At 50.5% G+C, this 19,892-nt stretch overlaps 1 pseudogene; it reads right to left on the minus strand.

Moving 5' to 3' along the window:
* Window positions 1-569: 569 nt before the first annotated feature.
* Window positions 570-1,510, minus strand: LOC119307020 (annotated as a pseudogene).
* Window positions 1,511-19,892: the final 18,382 nt, after the last annotated feature.

A 19,892-nucleotide genomic window follows, 5' to 3' on the forward strand; every position in this document is an offset into this window, starting at 1 on the left:
TCATGAGTGGTGGTGGCCGAGGGGGTGATGGTGCATGCCATTAGTTGGCTCGATCCATAACATATACCTGCTATATTTGTGGTTATTTTGGATTAAACATTGTGTTGAAGTGATGTGTGAACTTCGCATGTTTTAATTTAAAAACATGATGATGAAATTTTATGTTTTATGTTATGACGGTTATCCTATAGATGTGTTAATTGGAATGCTTTGAAAATATGTATTGTGCAAAATCTACGCAATTTTGTTTTACTTCACTAACTACTACTTTTCCGTTCGGAATTACTTATCATAAAAATAAATAAAAATGAATTATCTATAACTAAAATATATTTAGATACATTCATTTTTTTGACGAGTAATTTACATTCATTTCTTGGACGAGTAATTCCGTCTTGGACGAGTAATTCCGAACGGAAGGAGTATAATGGATCGGCTAGCGGTCATCGTTAGATGACGAAATTACTTACAGTACGGAGTACTTTATTATTGTTATTATTACACACCATTGTGGAACTTAAAACGAGAACTCTGAACACCAAGATACATCTATCGTCAGTCAGACATTCTCGCCCGACCTCGACATAGAGAGTCGGACACACCACAGGAATGTGGAGCTCGAGGGGAACTAAAGGAAAGAAAGCATTATGCAACCGCGACAGGTATAATCTAGTGACGGCTCTTGGTGATGGTCTCGGTGGTGCTCGTGTCCTTGGTTGCGCTGGAGGGCGTTGTTGTCTCCCCCCATCCCCAGCGTGCTCGCCACCGCGTCTTTCGCGTCGACCACCGCGTTCTTGACCTGCTCGCCGGCCTACACGAAAACCAAGTTCAAGTTCAGCTTTAGCATACGCAGCACAAACAGGATACAGTAGAGCAATGCCGTCTTTGATGAGTGCAAGTAGCTGACCTGGCTGAGGACGCTGCCGGTCTTGTCCTTGCCGGCGACGGCGGAGTCCTTGGTGTACTGCGCCGCGTCGGAGGCCCTGTCCTGCGTGTACCCCGTCGCCTCGGAGGCCGTCTGCTTGGCGGCCTCGGCCGTGCGGCCGAGGTAGCTGCCGTCTGGTCCTTGCCCTCGGCGGCCCGATCCTTGGCGGCCTGCGCCTCTCGGACGTCTTCTGCCCCGCCTCGCCGGCCTTCTGCTTCGTGGCCTCCACGGCGCCCTGCCCCTTCCACGTCGCGTGCCCCGCCGCGCCCGACGCCCGGTCCTTGGCCTCGTACGCCTTGTCCTTGGCCGCGCCGGTCACCTGTCCGGCCTTCTCCTGCAACATACGACCGATGGATGGAAGCATTTCAGCAGACTGAAAACTGAGCGTGTGCTCCGGCAACTACTTGAAGAAGATCGGCGGAGATGGTCACCTCGGTGTGGACCTTGGCCTCACCGGCGCGGTAGCTTGCCTTGTCCTGGTTGGAGGCCATGGCTGATGCTCAAACAAACACTGGAGTTCAAACACGAACTGAGATCTCTTGGGAAAAGAAAAGAAAGATCACTTTTGGCTAATGGTTACCTCGGATCAGCTGCTTGCTGCCAAGGAGCTTGGAACAGGAAATATTTATAAGCTGCGGCTACCATACGGATAGAGCCCGCGAGCAGGACACGTCGCTGACGGAGCTCGTACTGGGCGCCACGTAGAAAAAAGAAAGGACACGCCTTGGCACGCACGCGTCCGTACCTTCGCGAAGCCTGTCCATGTAGACGAAGCTGATTCGCAGCCCATGTGCGCTAAGGTAAATGCCAAGATGAGGAACCCATGTATTGGTGGAATAGTTTATTATATTGTTTGAGCCTCGTGGGTATATATATATAGGAGTACATGATCTATTTAAAGTACAAGGCAAGCCAGAATAATTCTTAGTCTAACCTATGTTTCCTAATACAATGACGTTACTCAACATCCTCCGCAGTCACAACGGTAGCGACGCAGACGGTGAGACTGAAGAAGAATCCGAAGGCAAGCCGACGGACACCCCCCCAACAGTCGTAACGGTCGACGCATTACGGAGTCGTGGCTGGAGTGGCAATCGACAAGGTTGCTCGAGCAAGGCGGTAGCCCTTTGTGCCGTTTGTCGATGTAGCCGAGAGCAGAGGATGGTGTAGTCGTGGTCGAGGTAGCCGTGCGAAGAATATCGCGATCAATGTCGAGTCGGAGAGCCGGTGTCGAGGATGTCGCCGTGGAGCCGTGGGCGAAGGGGGCGCCGAGTTAGCATGCACTAGTAGAAAAAGGACCTATTGTCCCGGTTCGTGAGGGCCATTTGTCCCGGTTTTTGAACTGGGACTAAAGTGTCGATACTAATGCCCTAAACCTTTAGTCCCGGTTCTTGCATAAATCAGGACAGATGGGCCTCCACGTGGCCGGTGCGGCGAGCCCAGACAGGAGGCCCTTTGGTCCCGGTTGGTGGCACCAACCGGGACAAATAGGCATCCACGCGTCAGCATCTCAGGTGCTGGGATTTTTGTTTATTTTTTGAAAGGGGGGGAGGGTTTGGGGGTTTTGGGGGGTTAATTTAGGTGTTTCATATATTGTGTTAGCTAGCTAATTAATAGAGAGAAGTGTCCTTTCTTATCTCCGTGCTTGGTCGACGCTACGTGCTATACGTATAGAGAGGACTAGACACGCTAGCTAGTAAGCAAATGAAGAAAACAGAAGATCGTCATGAATAGGTGCATACAAAGAGAAGTGATATCGACCACCTCTCCTTCTCTGAGAGATTGGTCGAACAACAAGTTCTCGTATTCTATCCGACGCTACTGGCTACATATATACAATATAAGTATCTTTTACAATATAATCTCCTAATTAAAATTGAACGCATCAGGGTCCACATAGTATTCTCCGTCTTTAGCGATCACGTGGTCAAGAAAGAATGCCGCCAATTTCTCTTGAACTCCTCGCATACGATCTGGTGCTAGGAGTTCATTCCGCATCCGAAATATCTAATTTGAAGAAGGGGGTCAATACATATATATGAATAAATGAAACTGAACACAAATGATGGTAATAAAATAAAATTGTAAATATAATTATTTATGCACTTCATATTGCTTGTCGGAGTAGCCTCGCTCACAGGTCGTGTGGCGGATGGACTCACAAAAGTAATATCCACAGTAATTAGTCTCTTCTTCCTGCCACAACCACTTTACAAGAAATAGAGGTCAATCAAAGATAATTAGCAAGCATGCTAAATGATATTGATGAAACTAGCGCTTGAATCATTAGGAGATGCGTGGAACGTATATGCTACTATAGTACTTACTTTCGGGTGTCTAAATTGCAGCTTCTTCGGCAGTCCCGGAGTTTTTGAGGTGAATTTACTCCAAACTCTGCCAGACAAAGAAAACAATTACTTGATATCAGGAAATGAACAAATTGAAGTTGCCGATAAGGTGCGATAATGATCGATTTAACTTACTTCTCTAGAATTTCAGTCATGTCCGCGTACTTCTTGGGATCTTTTCGTCTCGAGTCTAAGACGGTTACTAGTCCCTGCTCAAGCTTAATCTCTAAGAGAATATAGTGAAAGCTGCGCACGCATGCATAACTCATCAATTACATTACTATAACCTCGACTAATAAGGAAAACCGAATATGCACAAGACATTAACACTCACTCGAAGTTGTAAGGGAAGAGTATTATAGCTTTGTTTTGATTTAACATAAATGATTGTAGCAGCTTGGCCTCGGTATCTTTGGCCTGAAATTTAACAATATATGCATCTATGAGATTTGTGTTAATGAACCCAATATCACCGATTTGTCTTTTCTTCAATTCGGCGATCTTCAATCTGCATAATATAGTGAGAATAATTAAAAATACATGCAATGAAAGAGCTGAACTATATATAAAGACTTAATGACAGAAGTAGTACTACTTACAGGCAGTAGCAAGTGATCATTAACTTATCGAGGGCCTTTAGATTGAAAAACTCGAAGAACTCGTCAAATGAAACATTCAACGGATCAATTCCAACGAGGTCATGCTCCTCTTTAACTCTGAGCGTCAAAATATCCCCCCCCAGACTCTCTGCAGGTTTTCATATACCAATCATGGAATCTTCGCATCATCGTTGTTAGAGCTTTTTCATCTTTGACGAGATGCTTCCCGTACACGTATCTGTGTTCGTCCACCTCCAAGAAATCAAAATGTGCATCGTCGGGCAGGTAATCTCTAAGATCGTTATAACCGGGCACCATCCCGCCCGGATGATTCGTGACGATGCTAGACACCTGGAGTGGGGGCAACGATTGGTTCGCTTGTTCGCCGAGCTGGGTAACTTTTTTCCCAGCTCGTAGTTCTGCTAACCTTTGAGCACTGACAGTACTTCCCGACCGTTCCGCTTCGATAAATGACTTTGTAAGAATGCGCTCATAGTTGTCTTTCATCGGAGACTTTGGTGGTTTTGTCAGGGCAGCCAGAGTACACTTCGCTTTTACCGGATCTATCTTCTCCTCCGGAGGTGGATTTTTCTTTGCTTTGACCCCTTCAAAGAAGTTTGTCACTTCGGCTTGCACGATCTTCGCGTTTTCCTCCTGGCTCCTCTCATATGATAACTTCTCTGGAGTCTTCAGAGAAGGACCGTATCTGTATTGCCTGCCTCTAGCTATACTGCTAGATGCCGGAGCAGACGGAGCGGCTGCGGCTGTCTTTCCTTTCTTACGAGGTGGAGGAGAAGGTCGACGCGCTGGAGGAGCCGGAGTTGCGGCGGGTCTCTTCCGCCCTAGTTGACGAGGCGGAGAAGGAGGAGGCAGCTGGCTGCTCGGGTGCGCCGACGCAGGCGGAGAAGGAGGCGGAGTGCCACCACGCGCCGGAGAAGGAGGCTGAGTGCCCTGATCACTCGCGGGAGGAGGCGGAGGAGGAGGCAGAGTGCCCTAACTCGCCGGAGGAGGAGGAGGAGGCGGAGGTGTCCAGTTCGGAAGGTTGATGAGCTCCTTCCGCCATAGGCATGGAGTCTTCAGAGAAGAACCCAGCTGAATCTCCCCTTCACCCGTAGGGTGGTCAAGCTCAAGGTCCTCAAATCCGTCCGTTATTTGATCCACCATCACCCTAGCATATCCTTCTAGAATCGGCTGGCCGTGGTAGGTTGAGCCAGGTCCATTAGGTATAACAGAGCCAACATCCGCCTTGACTTTCAATGTCATCCATCGCGTCATAAGGTGGCAATGTTGAGACTCTGTGATAGCATCCACGGGGTAGCTCGTGAAGATAGGCTCTAGCTGCTGAGTCTGCTTGGTGGAAGCCACGCTGCTTCTCCGCTGAGATGGCGGGGTAGCTTCAGGGGAAGCTTCGGCAGGTCGTTTGCTGCGATCCGCTTCTTGTTCCTCTAGCCCTTGTACCCTTTCATGCAGCGCTTGTAGTTGGCTATGCTCCAGTTTCTTCCTCCTCTCCTGGGTTTTGTACCCCCCTGCATCCGGAAACCAAGCCTTCCACGGAAGGGAGCCTGGCGTGCCTCGTGTCCGTCCAGGGTGCTCAGGATTTCCGAGGGCCATTGTGAGCTCGTCGTTCTCTCTGTCTGAAACGAACGTCCCTTCCTGCGCTTTCTCGATATACTCCTGAAGCCTCCTGACCGGTATTCGCAGTTGCTCTTCCGTCCAAATGCACTTCCCTGATACAATGTCCAAGGTTCTGCCAACCCCGAAGAACCAAGTCCGGCAATGGTCTGGCCATCTCAATGTCTCTGGTTCGACCCCTTTAGCAATCAGGTCATTCTCAGCCTTGTCCCACAAAGGTCGGGCTTTGAGGTAACCACCTGACCCCGTGCGATGGTGATGCTTCTTCTTCGCAGCATTAATCTTGTTTGACCCTGACATCTTCTTACTCTTTTCCCATGTCTTGTGGGCCACAAATACGGGCCATTAATCTCTGATCTTCTCAAACCGGCCGGTGAATTCTGGTGTCTCTTCTTTGTCGACAAACGTTTTCAGCTCATTCTTCCACCTCCTGAATAGTTCTGCCATCTTCTTAAGAGCATGCGATTTGATCAATTCCTCTTTAACTAGCTTCTCTGGATCCTCCTCTAGCGGTAGGGTGAAATTTGCCTTAAGCGTTGTCCAAAGATCTTCTTTCTGCATATCGGAGACATAAGACATCGGCACCTCAGGGTCTTCCTTCTTTGGCTTTAACCATTGCTGGATACGGATCGGTATCTTGTCCCTAACAAGAACCCCGCACTGAGCACGAAATGCATCCCTTGTCCGGATGGGTTCAATCGGCTTGCCATCGCACGCAATTGCTGTGATCTCAAACCTTTCATCCGAGCGCAACTTTTTCTTCGGGCCTCGTTTCTTTACCGAAGTTGAGCTCGATCCGGAGGGCTAGAGAAAAAAGAAGAAAGGCGAAAGTTAATTAATATGTGTACATATGAAAACAATGAATGCATCAATTAACTAGTCAGCACGGGCTTAACTAATATATATATACCTGTCCGGACTCGGTTCAGTCACCAGAGCCGTCATCACGGTCTCCTTCTTGTACCTCCATTGGGTCACCGGAGCCATCATGAACATAGCCCTCTTCTTGTACCAGCATTAATGGGTCACAGGAGCCATCATGAACTAGTCCTCTTCTTCACCCAGTCCTTCCTGACCATCGGTGTCGTTGAGAAACGATGCAACGACATCACTTCCTTGTGCGATTATCTCCCCCAACATCGCTTCTGTTGCTTCTTCTCGGGAGTGCTCCATAGTTTCTGCAAATATTTACAACATGTTAATTATTATTCAAACATGGTACAGATGGATATATATTAGTGGCAAACGTAGAACTAGCTAGCTAATAATAATAAGGAATCATGTTAGTGGCCTCGACGCTGCTTCTGTAGGGTTTGGGGTGGCCTAGACAATGCTTCAAGGGTTTGGGGTGGCCTCGACACAATGCTTCAAGGGTTTGGGGTGGCCTCGATGACAACACTCTTTTAACTTGGTAAATTTGGGTGGCCTCGAGAGAGTTTGTCGGGTAGGGGCGCGGCGGGAGGGGGTAGGAGACCAACATCGTTTTTTCTCTAGGGTTTGGGTGTCCTCGAGAGTTTTGGTCGAGCGAGAGGGCCGAGGGGGGTTATCCCATGGTATAAGTTATCACGGTCGAGAGGGGGTATATATATCGACTACCCCTCATGTCGAAGTTATCTGGGAGGGGGTTATATCGACAACGACGCGACATACATATACATGGGAAAATAATTTTATCAGGGAGGGGGTATATCGGTACCCCCCCCCTCATGTTGAAGTTCTCGGGAGGGGGTATATTGACAATGACATACCCCCTCGTGTGGAAGTTCTCGGGAGTGGGTATATCGGTACCCCCCTGAGGGAGTCCTAGATTAGGGGTTATCCGGGCAGCCGGACTATATACATCATCCGGACTATTGAAGCGTGAAGATACAAGACTCAAGACTTCGGCCCGTGTCCAGATGGGACTCTCCTTTGCGTGGAAGACAAGCTTGGCCATCCGTATATTATGTTTCCTTCCTTGTAACCAACTCCATGTAAACCCTAGCCCTCTCCGGTGTCTATATAAACCGGAGAGGATGGTCCTAAGAAGGCCGATCACAATTACAATCATACCATCATAGGCTAGCTTCTAGGGTTTAGCCTCTACGATCTCGTGGTAGATCTACTCTTGTACTACTCATATCTTCAATATTAATCAAGCAGGAAGTAGGGTTTTACCTCCATCGAGAGGGCCCGAACCTGGGTAAACATTGTGTCTCTTGCTTCCTGTTACCATCACCCTAGGACGCACAGATCGGGACCCCGTACCCGAGATCCGCCGGTTTTGACACCGACATTGGTGCTTTCATTGAGAGTTCCTCTGTATCATCGCTTTGTGGCCTGATGGCATCTTCAATCGCCAACAATACCGTCCAGGGCAAGACTTTTCTCCCCGGATAGATATTTGTGTTCGGCGGCTTCGCACTACGGGCCAATTTGCTTGGTCATCTGGAGAAGATCGACAGCTACGCCCCTGGCCACCAAGTCAGGTTCGGAAACTTGAACTACACGGAGGATATTCGCGAAGACTTGATCTTCGACGGATTCGGGCCTGTGCCAGGAGCGCCGGATAGTCACGACGAGCACGGCCTAGACCTGCTGTCGGACTATGGTCGGGATGTCATCCCTGCAGTAGCCCCGGATCTAAATCCAGAGCAGGTCGCGTCGCCTAAGGACAGAGGGGTGGACCCCGCCCCGCAGGCCGCATACTCATCGGCGTTGGAGCCGAATACAGGTCTCACCTCTGTTGAGGCCTGTAACCCCTGGCCCCCGGACTCGTATCCGGTTGTTGGTTCCGGTCTGCACACCCTCGAGCCAACCAACCCAGGTTGGGCTCCGGTGATGGAGTTTACTGCTGAGGACATCTTTCAGCACTCGCCCTTTTGCGACATGCTGAACTCATTAAAGTCTCTCTCTTTGTCAGGAGGCTTTGGGCCGAACTATGTCCGGCCTGAGTGGGAAGCAGGCGACGAAGGAATTCGGTGCCCACCCACCACCCACTTCGTCGCCACGATCGATGATTTAACCGGCGTTCTTGACTTCGACTCCGAAGACATCGACGGTATGGACGACGATGCAGGAAGAGCTTTAGAATCTCTGGGGCGCGGGACTACTACCTTGTCAAATGATATATACATGGTGGATATGCCCAAGAAGGATGACGGCGATAATCCGGAAGATAAAACACCCGGGAAAAAGCCAAAATGACGGCGTAGACGCAGCTCAAAGTCCAGCAACAGCAAAAATAGCGACAAAAGTGCAAGAAGGATAGACATACCAATAAACCCCGAAGGCAGTAACGACCACATGGACACAGCGATGGAGCAGGACGATCCAGGTCACGGCAAACCAAGTTCGGAGCAAATACCCGACCACAGTGATTCGGAGGCGCGAGCTCATGAAAACACCCCAGAACAGGAACACAGTCCGGATGACGATGCATTCATCATCCCGGACGAACAAGTGGAACAAGACAACCTCCGCAGAAAGCTTATGGCCACAGCGAGAAGTCTAAAGAAGCAGAAGCAATGGCTCAAAGCCGCACAAGAAACGCTCAACCACAGATGGAATAAAGTGCTAGACACTGAAGAACGATATGGCGATGATCGCCATACGAAGAGCTACCCAAAACGCAAGCTACTGCCTGAATTCGACGACGAGGCCGTTCCACCAAAGAATAATACGACTGGGAGACCAGATGTACCACTCCACAACCACAATAGAACGGCTACTGACGCTGCACACGATCTACGTGAGCATCTGGATAAGAAAGCCGATGCGGCCAGGTCCATCTACGGATCTAAAGGACACACCCCGGCGAGGGAATATGTTCACCAAAACGATCATACAAGCCAAATACCAGTTCGGAACAAACACCGGACACAACAATAGCCGACGGCATGCCACAGCGCGTCCAGATACAGAGGGGTCGCTCACCCCCTGTGCTTCACCGAAGAAGTACTGGACCATGAATTCCCGCAAGGTTTTAAACCTGTGAACATAGAGGCATACGACGGAACAACAGACCCAGGGGTCTGGATCGAGGATTTTATCCTGCATATTCACATGGCTCATGGGGATGACCTCCACGCCATCAAATACCTTCCCCTCAAGCTGAAGGGACCAGCTCGACACTGGTTGTAAAGCCTCCCCGAAAACTCAATTGGGAGTTGGGAGGAACTCGAGGACACTTTCAGGGCCAATTTTCAAGGGACTTATGTTTGGCCTCCGGATGCAGACTATCTAAGTCACATAGTCCAACAACCCGGAGAGTCCGCCCGCAAGCTTTGGAACAGATTCCTCACTAAGAGGAATCAAATTGTTGATTGTACGGACACCGAAGCCTTAGCGGCATTCAAACACAGTATCCGTGACGAATGGCTCGCCAGACACCTCGGCCAAGAAAAGCCAAGGACAATGGCAGCCTTAACAAGCCTCATGACCCGCTTTTGTGCGGGTGAAGATAGCTGGCTAGCCCGTAAAGGCACCAGTGACCCCAGCACATCCGAAATAAGGGATGGCAACGGGAATCCACGACGTAATAAAAACAAACACCAAAACAATGAAGAGAGCCCGGACAACACAACGGTCAATGCCGGATTCAGGGGCCCTCGACCCGATCAGCAAAAGAAGCCATTCAAAGGCAGTAAAGAGGGACCGTCCGGTTTGAACAGAGTCCTGGACAGATTGTGCCAAATTCATGGCACACCGGAGAAACCTGCGAACCACATGCATAGAGAATGCTGGGTCTTCAAGCAGGACGGCAAATTAAATGCCGAACACAAAGGGAGGGAAACACCAAGTGAAGACGAGGACGAACCTTCCAGCCGAACACTGGGGGACAGAAAAAATTCCCGCCAGAGGTTAAAACAGTAAACATGATCCACGCGACTCATACATTCACGAGAAGGCATGAATGCGCGCTCAGAGACGCGCACGATGTAGCGCCCATCGTACCTACGTCTGACCACTAGATGTCTCCTCCGATCACTTTTGATCACATGGACGGCCAAACTAGTATTCAGCGTGGAGGGTCACATTCCTTGGTGCTTGACCCAATAATCGACGGATTCCATCTCACCCATGTCCTTATGGACGGCGGCAGTAGTCTCAATTTAATATACGAAGACACTGTCCGCGGAATGGGGATAAACCCATCCAGAATTAGCCAAAGCAACACCACCTTTGAAGGGGTGATACTAGGAGTTGAAGCCTACAGGAGGGGCTCTGTCGTGCTGGAAGTAACATTCGGCTCCCCAGGCAACCCCAGAAGCGAAGAACTACTCTTCACCAGTTCACCCCTCCAAAGCGGCTATCATGCACTGCTTGGAAGAACAGCCTTCGCCCGCTTCAATGCATTGCCACACTATGGCTACCTTACACTCAAGATGCCCGGTCCCCGTGGCGTCATCACCGTTAGCGGAATCACAAAGCGCTCTTCACGCGCAGAGGAACACATGACTGGTCATTAAGACCATAGACACGGTTAGACGAGTCCGGTAGCCCGGATATAATTCTACCGGGGCAACGTATATGTAGTCCATAGCGGATACCAGGGGCTATAAATATTTAATACAGCCCCACACTTGGCTAAAACCTTATTGGCAGGCCAACACTTTTACTATCTATCACATACTTACGTTGTACTCTCCTATGAGTTTTCCCTTTTCCACAAACAACGTTCGCGCGATACCCTTCCAGGATACCGCACAACGGAGACAAAGGCGCAGACGTGCAACAGGGCCCCGTTCAACATGTTTCTTTTTAGATTAAGCCCCTGTGTAAACCTTTTCTATTGCCTCTTGTTGTTTAAACCATCCCATGGGTTCCATACCCACAGAGGATACTGTCGTTATTGGCATTTCACCACGACAGATTACCGCATGTACCTGGAAATACAGGGTTCATAATGAATGGGCATTCTTGAGCCCATCTTCTGTTATAAAGCCCGAACACCTTCGGGAGTGTTCGATGTCATGAGTTTGGCCTTATATGCATCAGCTCCGAATCATGTCTTTGGTCAAATGTTGGGTTTGCCCGGCTCCTGGATTTGCTGCCTTATGTTTCGTTACTATCGGCTAAGGCGGCGAAAGGAGAACTACTGCGATTGCGCCCCAGTTATTCCGGATGAGCACCTCAGTAGAGAAAGCCGAAAACTGACTGTCATGATGCAACGACAGACTGTTCAACCACTCGAAGACTCACCGGAATCTTTAGGATTCCTCTGCATTATCGAAGGGTTGTTTCCCGGCCATGCACACACGCGCCCGTATTCGGATGGACGCGAAGGTACCAGGGGCTACATAGTAGCCCGACCATTAGATTCCCATAGCTAAGCGAAAGTGTTACAGCTATATAGTCCGGTTGCCTAGTTCGCCGTGCGATCACCTCCTTAATGGACCAAGACGTTGGATCAAGTGTGATTAAGCATATTTTTCGCGAACACCCCCGCACTGTATGCGTGGGGGGTGAAGCCAACGACTGCTATCTTTCGGACTACTTATACATATAAGAACGGCCGTACAGGGGACACAACCATATTTTTAGGCGAAAAGTATAAATATAGCCTCATAATCAAAATAAAGATTGTTTTCACAATGATTCGACTTATCACACGAACAAAACATTCTTCGAGCACTGTGCCTCTATTAGGCGGGCGCCTTCTGTGACCTGCGCCAAGTAATGCTCGGCCAGATATTGGCCTCCTGCTGGATCCTGGGTCGCTATCATGGTGGCCTCCATATCAGTCCAATAGGCTTTAACGCGGGAAAGAGTCATCCGTGCACCCTCTATGCACGCCGACCTCCTCATGGCGTCAATCCGAGACACGGACCCAAAGAATTGCTGCACCAAACCAAAGTAACTATCCGGCTTGGGCCCCTTCGGCCAAAGATGGTCTATTACAGACCGCATGGCAAGACCGGACAGCCTGTGAAGCTCCGCCATGACAGCCACCTTCTCATTTAGCGGCAGCGGACGAGTGGGAGCATTGAATTGCGACCATAAAAGCTTCTCCACTTCCTTATCACCTTGATCCTCGAAGAACTTGGCAGCATCAGTTATACTATTCGCCAAGTCCGCATATGCGTCTACAGGACTCCAGCGCCCAGCCAGGGGAGCATACTTCGGTTCCAAAAACTTCGTCCGCAGTAAGTAGGAGCCCCCAGCCACGATTTTTTCGGCCTGTTGGAGCTCCTCCCGCATACCCCGGATCTCGGTCCACACCTCCTTGGCGGCATTAAGTGCCTTGTCCAGCTCGGCCGAACTAGCCTTATTCTCCTCTTCAAGGAGTACAAACCGGTCGGTGGCATTTTTCAACTCCCCAGCCATTTCGGCTATCTTTTCCTTGCTTCGGCGACGAGCAGCCTGTTTGGCTCTCAATTCTTCGGCCGCCTTTAGGGCAGCCGCATTGCTAGCCCGAGCTTGTTCCTTGGCTTGAGCAAGCTCCGCCCTCAGGGCCTCCACGGCAGCAGCACCATCTGCGGTACAAACACATTGCATTAATATTATACCCCTCTTGCATTTTCCTATACAACATAATAAGGAAAGCAGAGCACATACCCTGGGATTCTTCCAGCCGTTTGTTCACCAGCGTGATATCAGCATCAATAGATCCGATCTGCCTCCTTAGTTCGGCAACTTCAACAGACTGGTCGGCTGCCAGATCCTTAGATACCTGCGCACATGTATGGCGCAGCCATTACTATGTGATCCCCCGTTTGCCGCCTATGGCGGGCAACCAGAGTCTCAGGGGCTACTATCCTTAGGGAGCACACCCAGCGCGTGCTTCACAACCAAAAAATAGTGCATTTTCACTACATACCTCAAAGCCTTTGAGTAGGCTTGTAAATGCCTCATTCAAACCGCTGGTAGCGGATGGAATCTTCGTGAGCACCGTGCTCATTAAAGAGCGGTGCTCCTCCGAGAGCGCGGCTCACTCCAGAAGGCTTGTCAATACACCCGGCCGGACATCGAACTGTGCTGGACCATTCCCATCACCCCCCGTGGGAGCCATACGCTCCGGGCTTAGGGCAACTGATGGGTTTGCTTCTGGCTTCGGCAGATCCGGACTCCTCCGTGACGACACCTCAGTGTTGCCCGCTTCATGAGGCGGAGAGGTGGGTGGGGTCTCACTCTCCATCATCTCCGGAGGAAGATCCCCTGAAGATGAACTCTGTTGAGAGGAGCTACTCCCCGGACTGCAAAAGACGAAGTCCCAGTTATGAATCTTGGGGAAACACCATACCTTCGAATTAACGATTAACTTACAGCTCATTGGAGGGTTGGCCCGTTGGTGGGCACGACGGGTGAGGGCACTAGTCACGGCTGAACCCCCTGGTGATGTCGTCTTCCCTTGTTCGGGCATCTCCGCCTCCAAGTCTTCCGAGGTGGCCCTCTTCCTCCCGCGCGGGGAGGAGGCTTCGACCTCCCCTTCCTGACTATCCTCCCCAGGGTAGGTAACGATTCCCCCGGTTTGGATGCATAGTGTGTGAAGTTCGGCTTCACCACCCTTTCCTTCGCCTTTCCCTGAGGGGATTTTGCTGAGCACCCGGCCAAGCATCTTGGCCATGGTTGGGCCAGGCGAGCCTTCAGGAAGTGGCGCCGGACACCTGATTCTCTCTACCTTGGTGAGCCATTCCTGGCCACGGAGGGTTTTTTAGAATAATGGTTATGATAAATATAAACGAAGTGTCCGGCTTTAAGGTTACTTACTTGGGCGTCCAGGCGCTTGCAGCTTAGGCCCGCATCCTCGGTGGTGTCCGGACACTTTGCTTGTGGTCCGAAGAATAATTTGCACATCCCTTCGAGCTTCAGGCCGAAGAAGTGCTTAATAGTCCGCGGACCCTCCGGATTGAATTCCCACATTCGTAGGGGCCGACATTTGCATGGCAACATCCGTCGGATTAACATCACTTGAATTACGCTGACAAGATTTACGTCCCTCTCAACAAGCTCCCAAATGCGATTCTACAGTTCTGGTACATTCCAGCGGGCCCCCAATTCCTTCCTACGTCGGTCCAAGACGCCAATTGTGATGGAGGGCCCGAGCGGAACTCGGGGGTGGCTACCCACTTTGTGCCTCTGGGAGCTGTAACATAAAACCACCTCCATTGCCATACATCATATACTTCCGGGAAACAACCCTCTGGCCAAGGGGCACCAACGTTCCTGCTTATTATGGCACCTCCGCACTCTGCATGTCACCCCTCGATCATCTTCGGCTTCACATTGAAGGTCTTGAGCCATAAGCCGAAGTGTGGGTTGACGTGGAGAAAATCCTCACACACAATAATGAACGACGAGATATGGAGGATAGCGTCTGGAGCCAGATCATGAAAATCCAAGCCATAGTAGAACATGAGCCCCCTCACAAAGGGGTCGAGGGTGAGGCCCAGGCCTCATAGGAAGTGAGGGACAAACACGACGCTCTCATTGGGCTCCGGCGTGGGGATAACTTGCCCTGGAGCAGGAAGCCTGTGCTGGATATCGGCGGTCAGGTATCCGACCTCCCTAAGCTTAGTAATGTCCTCCTCTTGGCTCGAGGAGGCCACCCACCAGCCTTTTGTGTCGGATCCGTACATACTGGAGGATCTGGGGTGTTGGAGTTTAGGTTTTGAGTGCTGGAGCTCGAGGTGCGAGAAGGAGCAAGGAGGATGGAAAAAAGGCGTAGGCCTCAGCCCCTTTATAAAGGGGATGAATATCAAGAGTCCTTAGCGTGACCGCTTGAGACTTATCTAAAAATACACGGAGTCATACCAACAGTCGCCGTAGGGTCACACACGCCCATATTGATGAAAGATCCCGCAATAAGAGGAACACGATCTCTGCTTTGACAGGATGTGCCAATAAAACCGCCTCGCAACACGAGTCGAGGTGGGGCAGGAAACGCCAGTTCGTGTTGGACTAGGCCACGGTGCAAGGGAACGACGTACAAAGATTGCCAGCAGAACAGATTTATGCTATGTTCCCTACAATGGTGTGTGAAGATCATCTTGCAGAGCCAGACACTATTCCCGTGGCAGATCCGGACACGGTCTACGTGTTCGATAATGACCTTGGAGTATTCGAAAGGAGGAACCCGCCTTGCAATGTCGAAGAGAAGACTGCGCGCCGGACTCATCATCATTGAAGCCTGGTTAAGGGGCTACTGAGGGAGTCCTGGATTAGGGGGTATCCGGATAGCCGGACTATATACATCATCCGGACTATTGAAGCGTGAAGATACAAGACTCAAGACTTCGGCCCGTGTCCAGATGGGACTCTCCTTTGCGTGGAAGACAAGCTTGGCGATCCGATAATATGTTTCCTTCCTTGTAACCAACTCCATGTAAACCCTAGCCCTCTCCGGTGTCTATATAAACCGGAGAGGATGGTCCTAAGAAGGTCGATCACAATTACAATCATACCATCATAGGCTAGCTTCTAGGGTTTAGCCTCTACGATCTCGTGGTAGATCTACTCTTGTACTACTCATATCTTCAATATTAATCAAGCAGGAAGTAGGGTTTTACCTCCATCGAGAGGGCCCGAACCTGGGTAAACATTGTGTCTCTTGCTTCCTGTTACCATCACCCTAGGACGCACAGATCGGGACCCCGTACCCGAGATCCGCCGGTTTTGACACCGACATTGGTGCTTTCATTGAGAGTTCCTCTGTATCATCGCTTTGTGGCCTGATGGCATCTTCAATCGCCAACAATACCGTCCAGGGAAAGACTTTTCTCCCCGGATAGATATTTGTGTTCGGCGGCTTCGCACTACGGGCCAATTTTCTTGGTCATCTGGAGAAGATCGACAGCTACGCCCCTGGCCACCAAGTCAGGTTCGGAAACTTGAACTACACGGAGGATATTCGCGAAGACTTGATCTTCGACGGATTCGGGCCTGTGCCAGGAGCGCCGGATAGTCACGACGAGCACGGCCTAGACCTGCTGTCGGACTATGGTCGGGATGTCATCCCTGCAGTAGCCCCGGATCTAAATCCAGAGCAGGTCGCGTCGCCTAAGAACAGAGGGGTGGACCCCGCCCCGCAGGCCGCATACTCATCGGCGTTGGAGCCGAATACAGGTCTCACCTCTGTTGAGGCCTGTAACCCCTGGCCCCCGGACTCATATCCGGTTGTTGGTTCCGGTCTGCACACCCTCGAGCCAACCAACCCAGGTTGGGCTCCGGTGATGGAGTTTACTGCTGAGGACATCTTTCAGCACTCGCCCTTTTGCGACATGCTGAACTCATTAAAGTCTCTCTCTTTGTCAGGAGGCTTTGGGCCGAACTATGTCCGGCCTGAGTGGGAAGCAGGCGACGAAGGAATTCGGTGCCCACCCACCACCCACTTCGTCGCCACGATCGATGATTTAACCGACGTTCTTGACTTCGACTCCGAAGACATCGACGGTATGGACGACGATGCAGGAAGAGCTTTAGAATCTCTGGGGCGCGGGACTACTACCTTGTCAAATGATATATACATGGTGGATATGCCCAAGAAGGACGACGGTGATAATCCGGAAGATAAAACACCCGGGCAAAAGCCAAAATGGCGGCGCAGACGCAGCCCAAAGTCCAGCAACAGCAAAAATAGCGACAAAAGTGCAAGAAGGATAGACATACCAATAAACCCCGAAGGCAGTAACGACCACATGGACACAGCGATGGAGCAGGACGATCCAGGTCACGGCAAACCAAGTTCGGAGCAAATACCCGACCACAGTGATTCGGAGGCGCGAGCTTATGAAAACACCCCAGAACAGGAACACAGTCCGGATGACGATGCATTCATCATCCCGGACGAACAAGTGGAACAAGACAACCTCCGCAGAAAGCTTATGGCCACAGCGAGAAGTCTAAAGAAGCAGAAGCAATGGCTCAAAGCCGCACAAGAAACGCTCAACCACAGATGGAATAAAGTGCTAGACACTGAAGAACGATATGGAGATGATCGCCATAAGAAGAGCTACCCAAAACGCAAGCTACTGCCTGAATTCGACGACGAGGCCGTTCCACCAAAGAATAATACGACTGGGAGACCAGATGTACCACTCCACAACCACAATAGAACGGCTACTGACGCTGCACACGATCTACGTGAGCATCTGGATAAGAAAGCCGATGCGGCCAGGTCCATCTACGGATCTAAAGGACACACCCCGGCGAGGGAATATGTTCACCAAAACGATCATACAAGCCAAATACCAGTTCGGAACAAACACCGGACACAACAACAGCTGACGGCATGCCACAGCGCGTCCAGATACAGAGGGGTCGCTCACCCCCTATGCTTCACCGAAGAAGTACTGGACCATGAATTCCCGCAAGGTTTTAAACCTGTGAACATAGAGGCATACGACGGAACAACAGACCCAGGGGTCTGGATCGAGGATTTTATCCTGCATATTCACATGGCTCGTGGGGATGACCTCCACGCCATCAAATACCTTCCCCTCAAGCTGAAGGGACCAGCTCGACACTGGTTGTAAAGCCTCCCCGAAAACTCAATTGGGAGTTGGGAGGAACTCGAGGACACTTTCAGGGCCAATTTTCAAGGGACTTATGTTTGGCCTCCGGATGCAGACTATCTAAGTCACATAGTCCAACAACCCGGAGAGTCCGCCCGCAAGCTTTGGAACAGATTCCTCACTAAGAGGAATCAAATTGTTGATTGTACGGACACCGAAGCCTTAGCGGCATTCAAACACAGTATCCGTGACGAATGGCTCGCCAGACACCTCGGCCAAGAAAAGCCAAGGACAATGGCAGCCTTAACAAGCCTCATGACCCGCTTTTGTGCGGGTGAAGATAGCTGGCTAGCCCGTAAAGGCACCAGTGACCCCAGCACATCCGAAATAAGGGATGGCAACGGGAATCCACGGCGTAATAAAAACAAACACCAAAACAAGGAAGAGAGCCCGGACAACACAACGGTCAATGCCGGATTCAGGGGCCCTCGACCCGATCAGCAAAAGAAGCCATTCAAAGGCAGTAAAGAGGGACCGTCCGGTTTGAACAGAGTCCTGGACAGATTGTGCCAAATTCATGGCACACCGGAGAAACCTGCGAACCACATGCATAGAGAATGCTGGGTCTTCAAGCAGGACGGCAAATTAAATGCCGAACACAAAGGGAGGGAAACACCAAGTGAAGACGAGGACGAACCTCCCAGCCGAACACTGGGGGACAGAAAAAATTCCCGCCAGAGGTTAAAACAGTAACATGATCCACGCGACTCATACATTCATGAGAAGGCATGAATGCGCGCTCAGAGACGCGCACGATGTAGCGCCCATCGTACCTATGTCTGACCACTAGATGTCTCCTCCGATCACTTTTGATCACATGGACGGCCAAACTAGTATTCAGCGTGGAGGGTCACATGCCTTGGTGCTTGACCCAATAATCGACGGATTCCATCTCACCCATGTCCTTATGGACGGCGGCAGTAGTCTCAATTTAATATACGAAGACACTGTCCGCGGAATGGGGATAAACCCATCCAGAATTAGCCAAAGCAACACCACCTTTGAAGGGGTGATACCAGGAGTTGAAGCCTACAGGAGGGGCTCTGTCGTGCTGGAAGTAACCTTCGGCTCCCCAGGCAACCCCAGAAGCGAAGAACTACTCTTCACCAGTTCACCCCTCCAAAGAGGCTATCATGCACTGCTTGGAAGAACAGCCTTCGCCTGCTTCAATGCATTGCCACACTATGGCTACCTTACACTCAAGATGCCCGGTCCCCGTGGCGTCATCACCGTTAGCGGAATCACAAAGCGCTCTTCACGCGCAGAGGAACACGCGATAGCCCTGGCGGACGGACTATAAGCGGCCTCCAATATCAGAAAACATGACTGGTCATTAAGACCACAGACACGGTTAGACGAGTCCGGTAGCCCGGATATAATTCTACCGGGGCACCGTATATGTAGTCCATAGCGGATACCAGGGGCTATAAATATTTAATACAGCCCCACACTTGGCTAAAACCTTATTGGCAGGCCAACACTTTTACTATCTATCACATACTTACGTTGTACTCTCCTATGAGTTTTCCCTTTTCCACAGACAACGTTCGCGCGATACCCTTCCAGGATACTGCACAACAGAGACAAAGGCGCAGACGTGCAGCAGGGCCCCGTTCAACATGTTTCTTTTTAGATTAAGCCCCTATGTAAACCTTTTCTATTGCCTCTTGTTGTTTAAACCATCCCATGGGTTCCATACCCACAGAGGATACTGTCGTTATTGGCATTTCACCACGACAGATTACCGCATGTACCTGGAAATACAGGGTTCATAATGAATGGGCATTCTTGAGCCCATCTTCTGTTATAAAGCCCGAACACCTTCGGGAGTGTTCGATGTCATGAGTTTGGCCTTATATGCATCAGCTCCGAATCATGTCTTTGGTCAAATGTT

This window comes from Triticum dicoccoides, chromosome 1B (genome assembly GCF_002162155.2).
Source record: "Triticum dicoccoides isolate Atlit2015 ecotype Zavitan chromosome 1B, WEW_v2.0, whole genome shotgun sequence".
Classification (NCBI taxonomy): Eukaryota; Viridiplantae; Streptophyta; class Magnoliopsida; order Poales; family Poaceae; genus Triticum; species Triticum dicoccoides.